This window comes from Rhincodon typus, chromosome 3, assembly GCF_021869965.1.
Source record: "Rhincodon typus isolate 14 chromosome 3, sRhiTyp1.1, whole genome shotgun sequence".
Taxonomy (NCBI): domain Eukaryota; kingdom Metazoa; phylum Chordata; class Chondrichthyes; order Orectolobiformes; family Rhincodontidae; genus Rhincodon; species Rhincodon typus.
Window position 1 is genome coordinate 122832850 of NC_063334.1, and position 12137 is coordinate 122844986.

Consider the following 12137-nt stretch of genomic DNA (forward strand, 5'->3'; position numbering starts at 1 on the left):
GGAAAAGATTGGAAAGTGGAGTTGAGGATTGTCCAATCAGCCATGATGTCTGAATGGGAGAGCAGATTCGATGAGCTGAATGGCCTGGTCCCACGTATTATGGCCATAAATTGCCGCTTTTATAAATAGAACACCATGTGTTTATATGTTCAGTTCACCACATTCACAGGTTTGTCACTCTTGAAGAATGGTAAAACTTTATTCTTACATTTGTTGCTGTAGCCCTTTGAATGACTACAGCATTGTTCCAAAACTGCTGGAATACCAGCTCCTGAAGAACGCACAGGTGTGAATCCACTCAACACATCAAATATACAGCGAACGTAACATTTTGGATGAGGAAATACAAACACCAGTCAGGTAGATTTCCCGCTGGAACTTTTCCCAGCCCACAGGACAGTAAGATCAGGGTATTTCCAATTGAAAGCAAACATTTGCTAACTTATTTATTATTACTATTGCTCTCTGTCACACAAATATACACAAATAGACTGCCAGGATTACAGGCACTCAGATACACATACACACTTGCACACATTTATATAGTATTACGGTATGGGAAAGGCAGTGGTGTGGTGGTAACGTGTCTAGATTAGCAATCCAGAGCCACATGCCAATATTCTTGGGACAATGGTTCAAGTTCCACCACAGCAGATGGTGAAATTTGAATTAAATAGGGAAATGTAAAAGCTAGCCTATGTGTTTTTTAGCTTTAAATTCACTCAGGGGAAGTGGTTTCACTGGCCGGGCCAGCATTTATTGCCCGGCCCTAGTCGCTCCTTGAGAAGGTGGGGGTGTGCTGCATTCTTGAACCTCTGCAGTCCATGTGCTATGGGTTGACTCACAATGCTGTTAGGGAGGGAATTCCAGGATTTTGTCCCCTGAAGGAGCAGCAATATGAAAGAAGCCATAGGTTTGGAAGGTACTGTCTGAGGATGTTTGTGTTGATTTCAGGTTGTGTAAACAGTATTGACTGTTGTAAAAACCCATCTGGTTCACTAACGTCCTTTAGGGAAGGAAATCAGCCATCCTCACCTGGTCTGGCCTACTTGTGACTTAAGACCCGTGGCAATGTAGTTCTGCCAGACCTGCTGAGCTTTTCCAGCAACTTCTGTTTTCGTTTCGGATTTACAGCATCCACAGCTCTTTTGGCCCAAGACTCTGAGTTGAGCTGCCTGCAACCTGGCACCTACATCCAATGCTGTCCTTCCAGCACCAATGAAGGTGCCAGTGATGGGCAAAGCAGGAATGTAGAGTTGAGATTAAATTCAGATCAGCTATGATCTTCTTGAATGCAAATTAAAATGATCAATTTCACTGGGAAAAGGTGGCACACTCACAGCTAATGCCCATCCAAGCAGGTGAGACTGGGACCACCTGTAGTTTCAGACCAAGGGAGGGTGACACATTCTCTTCCTCAAAGGACTGTTGTGAACCAAGTTGGGTTTTTATGAAAATCCAACAACTTTCATGACTATTTGATCAGCCTAGAGTTTGTTGCACCCAATCATTTAATTAGCAACAATAAAAACACACCCGATTAGATTAACATCCTGTTACAACACTTTACAATGGTAGTACAAGTTTACAATTGGATTTTGAGTTTTAAGGAGCTGTTAGCCCCTTACATGTGATTAACAACTTTGCTGTACCACACAGAGACACGTTCTGATTCCAGTCTAATTGCACTGGGCTAATGACCTTCAGTGAGATGTCAAGGTCGTTCCAGAAGCTAACAACACTTCACCAGGGTCACCGTCTACTGAGTGAACCCCAGAAGGAGGATTCCTCTTTCAGTTTGGAATGCTAACTTGAGATGGTGCCTGTTACTTTTGCTGTTTCAGAAGATAGAATGTCAGCTGGACTCTACGGATAAGAATGTTTTCCTGATTCCGTCTAACCACAAGTTTGTTGCACCCAGCATGGACAGAAGGTAAGATTGATGACAGATTATATTATTATCAACAGCAGACAGAGCAGGATGACAGGAGACTATAGACATGTAGGAGGCTATTCAGCCCCTTGAGGCTGTTCCATTATTCGATTCGATAAAGGTTGATCGATATTGTAACTCCATCAACTTGTCTTGGTTCCGTAACCCTTAAAAACTTTAATAAAAATCTATCAATCTCAGCTTTAAAATCTGTCAATTGACTCCCCAACTTTTTGGGTGAGAATTTTCCAGGTTATGACCGCTTTCACCCCATTGATCCTCAATCAGTTAGAGCCCACTTTACAGGTACAAACCAACAAAATGGTACAATAATTTGCTGATACGGTACTTGAGTATTGCTGAGAAAAGACATTTTGTCAATCCTTTTTGTCTTGTGTTCACCACAGCATCTCACAAGAATACCAATCCTAAGTGAAGAGCAACATTTATACAGCATGGAAAGAGAGAGTTGATCAGTCGGCAAGTGAACTCGGTTTGAAACAATTCCAGGGAGAATGAACCTATTGATGCTAATTGGCAGTTAACAGCCACACTTTGTTAAGTTTTAAACGAGGCAGATTGACTCTGATTGGTCAGGGCTTGCCCTGAGAAATGAACCAGCAAATGGCCATGGCCTATTTTCTTGAATTGAAACGAGTGCAGCATGTGTACATGTTGCTTCCTGTAAACAAAGAATAGAGTCCTCTATATTAACACAGGTACCTTCCAGAGTGTGAAGGTGCACCATATTGTGAGCCTGACTGACATTCCTAAATTGGTTGTCAGTTTAATTCCTCACACAATCAGGATTATTCAGCAAATGCTGTTCAATTGCAGAAACACATTTAATGTTTGACGCTGTGTTGTGAGTTTTACAATTGTAGGCTGGTTGGGTATGGTCAGTGCTTTGTCTGTTGCAAACATGTAACCAAAGATACATGCTGTTTGATACAATCTGCCAGGCTTTGGCACATACAACCTCCATACCTGCCATCACACTGGCATAGAAACTCATACACCACATTCCTCGTTTGTGTGATAGATATAGAATATCTTTTTTGGCTTGATGGCAGCGTCCTGTTTGTGGAATGTCTGGGTTCTGGCTAGCCATTGTCCTCAGGGTGGCTTTAATGCACCCTACATCAGCATCAAGTTTGCACAATGAACAAATGGGCCCTGATTATGAGGTATCCAATAAAGCCAATCTTACAGAGTGTGGAGTTGTAGGAATCCCAACATGTGTACTGACAAGTGCTTGGCTTATTTGACAAATGTGCCTGTTTTCAGCAATAATTTACATAGAAAGAGCTTCCAAAGCCTTTAACAGAGGAGTAATCGAGGAAGGTAAAATTTAAGCCAGCAAACCCAGTTAAAGCACAGGCAGTGGATTTACTCAAGGACAGCATTGATATGTTTAGAGCCTGATGGTCAGGGAAAACCACTTCCTAGTCTAATTAGTAGAATCTCTTGTAACTAACAAGGTATAATTATTATATATTAGCAACTAGTTACAGGTTACAGGATACAATGGACGCTGTTACAGAGATTTTGAGGAGAGCCAGATGTTAGTTCTCATTCCTGCAAGATCCTAAATTGTTCTGCCCACAAATCTACATTATGTCAGCATAGTGAGTGGTGCTTAAGGTCCTCCTGTCTAATTAAACCTTTCCAGATCAAAATACAACATCTCCACTCAAGTGAAGAAGGGTCCCTACCCGAAACGTCAACTTTCCTGCTCCTCTGATGCTGCTGGCCTGTTGTGTTCCTCTAGCTCCATACCGTGTTATCTCCCCACAAGGTGTTTTTCTCATTATTAATATGATACATATTAAATTGAATTTACCCCCAACCCCATGCCTCTGACTTTATAAATTCAGGCAATCTGGAGATTTCACTATTCTCAAAGACCAGTCTTTTGTTGGTGGAAGATTTGTGTCTTTGATTTATTTTCCTAGCTCCTAACTTCCTCACTCTGCATTAGCTGAGGATACCATGAACGACTCTGCTTCTTCAACCTCTCCCCTTGCCTGAGGTGTGGTGACCCTCATGTCTCCACATCTCTCTGATGAGAGAGTTGCCTATGGTCTGGTAGGACTATGTCAATTTCACCTTTATCTTTCCTTCCTAACATTCTGACGGCTGGAGGTTCCCTTTAAAGTGGAGGATCTTTATTCTCCTGGATTTCTTTCACAAAAAAGCAATCTTCGACACTGAAACAAACAGCTGCTTCTTTCTGGCATCCTCAATCTGCAAAGTTCCCCTGCAATATCTTGAATTGTGGGCATTTGTTGTTTCTTCTAGGTGGTGGGTTCTATGAAGTTAGTTGCACCACATTTTCAATCCACCTCTGCAGATTTTATTTCAGTCCAGCTGTAGGTTTGGACTCTCCCATCCATCCTCAGTGATTGCATTCTTGGTGAAACTAACACGTTCAGCTCCTCAGTTCCACAGTTGGAGGATTGCTTCTAGCTTGGCATGATCTCTGTCACCGAGAATTCCACCTGGGAAGATAAGGAAGTCAAATATTGCCCTCTCTGAGTTGCCTAAGCATCAGGCTTGAATCTGTTGAAGGTATTTAGTCACCGAGCTGTATCGCAGTCTGCGTTATATCAGTTATAGATTTGCCGACTAGTTCAAGTAGGGTTTGCTGTTAATTGGCTATCTCACTGTTTGTTCTACGTCACAAACCTGGCACCATCAGAGCACACATCGGTGCTGATGACAGTGGAAAGGATTTGTGCCAAGCAGCATAGTCACAGGTACCCATAGGATTATAGATAGGCTAACTGAGGGAGCACAAATTTAGCAGGTAGCGTATAACTGTGGTTTGATGCAAACTTGCCCACTTCGACAAGAGGAATAGAAATGCAGCATATCATTTAAATGGAGAGAGATTGCAGAACTCTGCGGTACAGAGGGATCTGGGTGACTTGGAAAGTGAACTATGAACAGTTAGCATGCTGGTACAGCAAGTGATTAGGAAAGCCCCAGAGATTGAAGGTTCCTAGGGTAGTTTTGAGGGACACCTGTCTGGAGTCAGAAGCAAATATAGTCTCTCTTCTGGGAATTTTTCAGAGCACTTCAAAGATTAGGTTATCTCTGCAGAAGTTTAGTTTGTGCAGCTTCTAAAGCCGAAGATTTTGGTCAGAAATATGCAGGTTATTTGAGGCTGAGAAAGTTTGAATTCTCAGCTTCACGGGCGTTCATGTAAGAAGGCTCCAGAGATCACAGGAAAGAAGCTGGGGAGAATCAGACAAATAGAAAGTAAAGATTTAAACCTGAGGGTTAGTTTACCTGGACTTGAATTCTGTGATTGATGATGGTGGGAAATAGGCTGAAAACTTTATTTTGCTTTTGGTTTAAGATTGTTCTAAATGGTCTTCTATAACTAGACAGCATTACTTTGCTTCTTCATCTTTTGTGGAAGAAACCTCTGTCAAGTTATTATGGAAAATCTACAGTGCCATATGAACAAACTTCAGTGACTGACCACCACATTAAATAATTATATAAAGCAAAGTAAACTTATGATCTATCAAGTAGATCTCATTCTGGGATTTGGCTGGTCCAGTAATGCCATGAGCTACAACCCTAACACATGAAAAAGTTTCAATGATCAGGGCTCCTAACTGATTGCAATCTGAATCTGAAAACTGGTTTGACGATCTTCCCTCATTCTGTGACTCTCGTCAGTGAGATCTCGTCAACAGAAAAATCAAAGGAATTGTGAGATATCAATGCATTCCACCCTCTGCATCTGAACCTTTGACCTTCAGAGGTGTTGTTTCTTTATTAGGCCTTTTTTACAAAACCATGATACCTCCACAGAACTATGTTGCCTTTTCTTGTCCCTGTATGTGTGTTCGAGATTAAGAGGATATTATTTAATTGTAGCCTAGTTCGTAAGCCATTTTGTTATTTATTTAAGGAATACATTTGTTCTTACTAAACAAGCTATTTTTGGCTTTATTGAAGAGTATGGTGAAAGTTCATATTGTTCCAGATACAGCAATAAAGAGAAATAAATTGACCATTTTGGTGATCAAATAAAACATTTACACTTTTAGTACAACTCATGGAATAGTGGGACTTGACTACCAGTGCATTCCTCCCATTACAGAATCTCAAATGTACTAAATCTGACAAAGGCTCATTAACAACATTTGTGCAAAAATTCTGTGTGTTATGAATTCTTGAAGACACCACAGTTCACATTCTCCACTAATGCACAGAGATCCTTAATGAAATTGTCAATGGATTTCCATAGATGCTTAAAACTTCCGTTAAGTCTTGCACTTTCAAGACATTTTAATAGTTTTTGGGCTGAAGTAAATGTGAAAAGCTTTCAGTGCCTCTTCAAAGGTATCTATTGTTTCTTATATCCCTTGGTCATCTATGACACTGTGTGCTGTTTTCTATAATTTTACCTGTCTATAAATGTGTATGTAACGTTCATCTCTTGATTTAGTCTCTAATTTGAAGCTATTCTGTAGCACAAAAATTGTATTATCTTTGATGTCCAAATCTGTGTTCTATTTAGCTCATATCTGAAGTTAAGTCTTCCTAGCAATATTACTTCTGATGCCATGTCTTGCGAATAGGGTTATATATTTGGCTTTCTTTAAAGGTTTTAATTTACTTAATACCAGTTCTGCTGCTTTCCACTGCTATAGAATCCCTACAGTGTGGAAGCAGACCATTCAGCCCATTGAGTCCAACATGACTTTCCTAAGAACAGCCCACCCAGTCACATCTATCTCTGTAATCCTGTATTCCCATGGCTCTCCCCACCTAGCCTGCATATTCCTGGACAATATGGGGCAATTTATCATGGCCAATCCACATAGCCTGCACACCTTAGGTTTATGAGAGGAAACCCATGCACACACAGGGATAATGTATTTCGCAGACAGTCGCCTGAGGCTGGAATCAAACCCGGGTCCCTGGTCCCTGCCAGAGGCAGCGGTGCTAACCACTGAGCCACTGTGCCGCCCCCTACTGGTGGGCTACTTACATTTTGTGAATAAATTGGAGCATTCCTGCTTTCCTGTGACTGCAAACAAGTATTCCCACTCTTCACATGATGAGGAGAAATTTCTTCATCCAAAGAGTGGTGAGTCTGTGGAATTCTCTGCTACAGAAACTGGTTGAGGTCAAAACATTGAACATTTTCAAGAAGGAGTTGGATATAGATCTTAGGGCTGAAGGGATCAAAAGGTATGGGGAGAAACCAGGTATTGTGTAGGATGATCAGCCATGATCATATTGAATGGTGGAGCAGGCTCAAAGGGCTGAATGGCCTACTGCTGCACCTATTGTCTACATTTCAATGTGAAAGGCAAATTCCTGACTTTGACTGTGTTTGACCTGGTGCACAGCTGGAGTTGAAAAACATCGCAGACATCGGGAAACCAGAAGGTTCTGGCTGCAGGGAACACATCTGCTGCTGGTGTGAGTACAAGATAGCACAACAGCAGCACCACAGAGGCATAGTGCATCATTAACAAGGTAAGCAGTGGAGATTTGCACAAGAAAACGCACTAGAATTCAAGGAGAGACGCCCTTTGTGAAACCTTCCCAAGGTCGACGCTTAGCCAAATGTCGGGAAAATTGAGACAAAAACAAAGTTGCTGGAAAAGCTCAGCAGGTCTGACAGCATCTGTGGAGGATAAAACAGAGTTAACGTTTCAGGTCCTCAGAACTGAGGAAGGGTCACCGGACCTGAAACGTTAACTCTGTTTTCCAGCAGCTTTGTTTTTGTTCCTGATTTACAGCATCCGCAGTGCTTTTGGGAAAATTGACACTACTGTTTCCTATGGCAGACAGGTCAGGAATCAAAGGACTCAATTGAAGGTAAACGGGAATCATTGGCCATTTGGCCTTGTGTCTCTGCTGGCTGAGAAAGAGATAGTCAACCTCAGCCAGTAGGGAGATAGCAGGAATTTCTTTCATGCAGGAGGTTGTTGCGATCCGGAATGTGCTGCCTGACAGGGTGGTAGGGGGAGGTAATTCTCGAAAAGGGATTTCGGAAAATACCTTAAAAGGAACAAATTGCAGAGCTTTAGGGAAGAAGCGAAGGAGTGGGACTAATTGGATTGCACATACAAAAAGCTGGCACAGGCTGAATAGCCTCCTGCTGGGCTCTATCATTCTCTAACTTTGCTAAGAAGAAGTCTCCTCCTGCACCTTTGCAGGAGTAATTTGCTGGTGACAGTAGTTACAGAGTTACTGTGGTCCCTGATCTGCAAATACCACCATTCATTTATTATATTAATCCTACACAACTATTAGTATACTGTATAGCTGACTGCAATTTTAAACTTAATTAGCAATAGTCAGTGTGTAACTTGTTGACTGACTTTAAAGGTAGGGCAAGAAAGGGTTAAATTCATTCTTTTGGGAATTTGTTGGGGATGGTACAGAAATGGGGTGAAGTCCCACCAATCAAACAGAAGGTTCACTAGATTGATTCCTGAGAGCTAAGGGTTGTCTTTGGTTGAACAGTTTAGGCCTATACTTTCCACAGTTTAGAATGAGGGAGGGTCAGGATTATGTAATTGGTTTTTTTCTTATTCATTCACAGGATGAGGGCATCGCTCACCAGGCCAGCATTTATTGCGCATCCCTCAGCCCAGGAAAATCCCGGGGTATTAACATTGGAGAATGTGGGGAACTAATATGGAGAAATGTGGGGTTATGCACTTTGGCGGGAAGGATTGAGGAGCTGAATATTATTTAAATGGTGAAAGGCTGTAGAAAGCCACAGAACAGAGAGATTTGAGAGTCTTCATCCACGAACTACAAGAAGCTAGCAGTTCAGCAGGTAATAGGCAAGGCAAATAGCATGTTGACCTTTATTTCAAAGGGTTAGGACTGTAAAGGTAGGGCAGCTTTGCTAAAACAAAACAAGGCGCTCTGGAACATTGTGAACAATTTTGGGCCCCTTCTGTAAGGAAGGATGTGCAGACATTGGAGGTTGTCCAGAGAAGGTTCAGAGGAACACAAAAACATAGAGGTAACACAGTGTGGAGTTGGAGGAATACAGCAGGCCAGGCAGCATCAGAGGAGCAGGAAAGCTGATTGTTCGGGTCGGGACCCTTCTTCAGACATGGGAGAGGGGAAGAGGGCTCTGAAATAAATAGAGAGGGGGTGGTTGGTGATAGCAGGTAGGTCTTCAGTATGTGGTTGAGCAGTTTCAGGGTCGAAGAGATTACCAGAGGGTTGCAGTGGGGTTATAACTCACTCAGAGATCGGCAGTTCCTACTATCTCTGAGTGGGTTATAACCCCACTGCGAAGCTTCTTCTCAGGATGCCCACTTTGAAGAAGTTATCCTCCTCCCTCCGGAAAGACCTGAGTGGATCTCTCTCCCACTGCAACCGTCTGGTAATCTCTTCGGCCCTGAAACTGCTTGACCATATACTGAAGACCTACCTGTTATCACCAATCCCCATCTCTCTATTTTTTTCAGAGCACCCTTCCCCTCCCCCATTTCTGAAGAAGGGTCTCAGCCCGAACTGTCAGCTTTCCTGCTCCTCTGATGCTGCCTGGCCTGCTGTGTTCCTCCAGCTCCACACTGTGTTATCTCAGACTCCAGCATCGGCAATTCTGACTATCTCTGAATGAATTAAAACGGAGAAGACAGGAACATGAGTACGCCATGTGACCCCTCACGTCTGCTCTGCAATTCAATAAGATCATGGCTGATCATCAAACTCAATACCTTAAACATACCCATGATCCCTTTAGCCACACGCGCTGTACTTACCTCCTTCTTGAAAACATACAACTTTAACCTTAACCACTTTCAGTAGCAGTGAATTCCACAGGCTGTTACTAGATATGGAGGGAGGTCAAGTAAGTTTGCCTGTACTCGTTGGCATTTCGAAGAATGAAAGGCAACTTTACTGAAACAGACAAGATTCTTGAGGAATTGATAGGATAAATATGGAAAGGCTATTTCCCCAGTGGGAGAGTTTTAGGATAAGGGGTGGCAGATTTAAAACTGTGTTGAGGAGGAAAGGCTTCACTCAAAGGGTCCTGAATCCACAGAATTTACTGTCCCAGAGTGTGATAGAAACCAGGACACTGAATAAGTTTAATGAAGAGACAGATTTTTAATTAGCAATGCATTAAAAGGACCAGAGGCCATAATCTCAAAATAATGGGTCGCACATTTTAAGGAGTTTTAAAAGGGATCTCAGAGGCAATTTTTTCACACTGAGGGTGATGTGTGTGTGGAATGAGCTGCCAGAGGAGGTGGTGGAGGCTGGTACAGTTACAACATTTAAAGACATCTGGATGTGTACATGAATAGGGAGAGTTTAGACGGATATGGATCAAATATTGCCAAATGGGACTAGATTAATTTAGGATATCTGGTCAGCATGGAAAAGCTGGACCAAAGTGTCTGTTTCTGTGCTGTACGTTTCTATGACTCTATGAGGAGGAATTTTTTTCTCTCGTGGTCGTGAATCTGTTTACCACAGAGGACTTTTGAGGCTAGATCATTAAGTATGTTCAAGGTTGAGGTAGGCAGATGTTTAATTAGTAAGACCATCAGGAGTTATGGGGAAAGTGGAGTTGAGGATTATTAGATCTGTCATGATCTCATTGAATGGCAGAGAAGTCTTGATGGGCTGAATGGCCTTTTTCCCCTCTCACTGTTTTATGGCCATTATGTCAACACCTTTATTGACAAACCTGTAACATGGTTATGTGCTGAGAATTCCAACCTTTCTAGAAACATGCAATTCTGAGAATGAGTGACATAATGGAGGGTCTATTGATACATATATCATTAATCAAAGAAGAACAGAGCTGCATTTATATTGCACTTCCCACAGTCAGCAGACATCTCAGTGTGTTTTACAGTCTATTAAGTACTTTTGAAGTGTACTCGCTGTTATGATGTAGGAAACATGGCTGCCGAAATGAACACCGCCAGCTTCCACGGTAATGACCATCACAACCACTTGTGTTGCTACTGCATAGTCGCCGTGTGTAACAGTGAGTTTCGCGTGTTGCTCAAACTTTTGAGGCAGTTAACATCGCCGGGGTAATCGTCCACAAAATGTGTCTCTTTCAGTGACATTTACCACACAAAAATGGTTGTGAAGGAGCCATAACGGGGTTGAAAGCTGACATAGCTGGGTTGAGAGTGGGAAGAAGTGAAAGTGGAAGGTGAAAGAATCAAGCTGTGTATTATTACAGAATTATTGCAGAATTCCGAGGTGCAGAAAGATCTAGGTGTTCCAGAGTATGATTCACAAAAAGTTAATATGCAGGTACAGCATGTAATCAAGACGGCTAGTGGAACCATAGCGTTTATTATAAGAGGAACTGAACATAAAAGCGAGGAAGCTGCACTTCAGTTGTACAGGGCATTGGTTAGACCACATTATGAATAGTGTGCAGTTTTGGTTTCCTTATTAAAGGAAGGGATATAAATGCATTGGAGGTGGCTTACTAAATTGATACCTGGAATGAGCGGATTGTCTATGAGGTAACATCAGACAGGCTGGACTTCTTTCCACGAGTGTTTAGAAGAGTGAGGGGTGACTTAATTAAAGTGTATAAGATCCTTGACAAGGTAGACGTGGGAAAAATGCTTCCTCTTGTGGCTACGTCCAGAACTAGGGAGCGCTGTTTCAAAAGTTGGGATTGCCCTTTTCGGGCGGAAATTAGATTTATTTATTTTCTGTCAGAATGTTGTGCGACTTTCGAACTTTTTACCTAAGAATGCGGTGGAGCAAAGTCATTGAATATTTTTGAGGTGGGAGATACGTTTTTGTTAGATGGGCAAATGAAAGTTATTGGGGTAGATGGGAATATGGAGTTCAGGTCACAGTCAGATCAGCCATGATTTTAATTAATGGTAGAATTGACTTGAGGGACTGAATGGCCTACTTTTAATCCTAAATCAAATTGTAAGGACAGTATCTTTGTATTTTGCAGTTTCCTATATTAAAAGAAAACTATGGGCGAGTGTGTGTTTTTGTGTATGCGTGTTGGGGGGCGGTGGAGAGTGAGTGTGCGTGTCAGGGGGTGAGGGAGAAGGTGTGAGTGTTTAAGGGAAGGAGGGAAATAGAGTGTGTAAGAGAGATTGTGTGAGTGTGTGCGGGGTAGGGGGACAAGAGACAGAGGGCGAGTGTGTGCGTGTGAGAGAGAATGTGTGTGAAAGAGAGAATATGTGTGTGTTTGTGT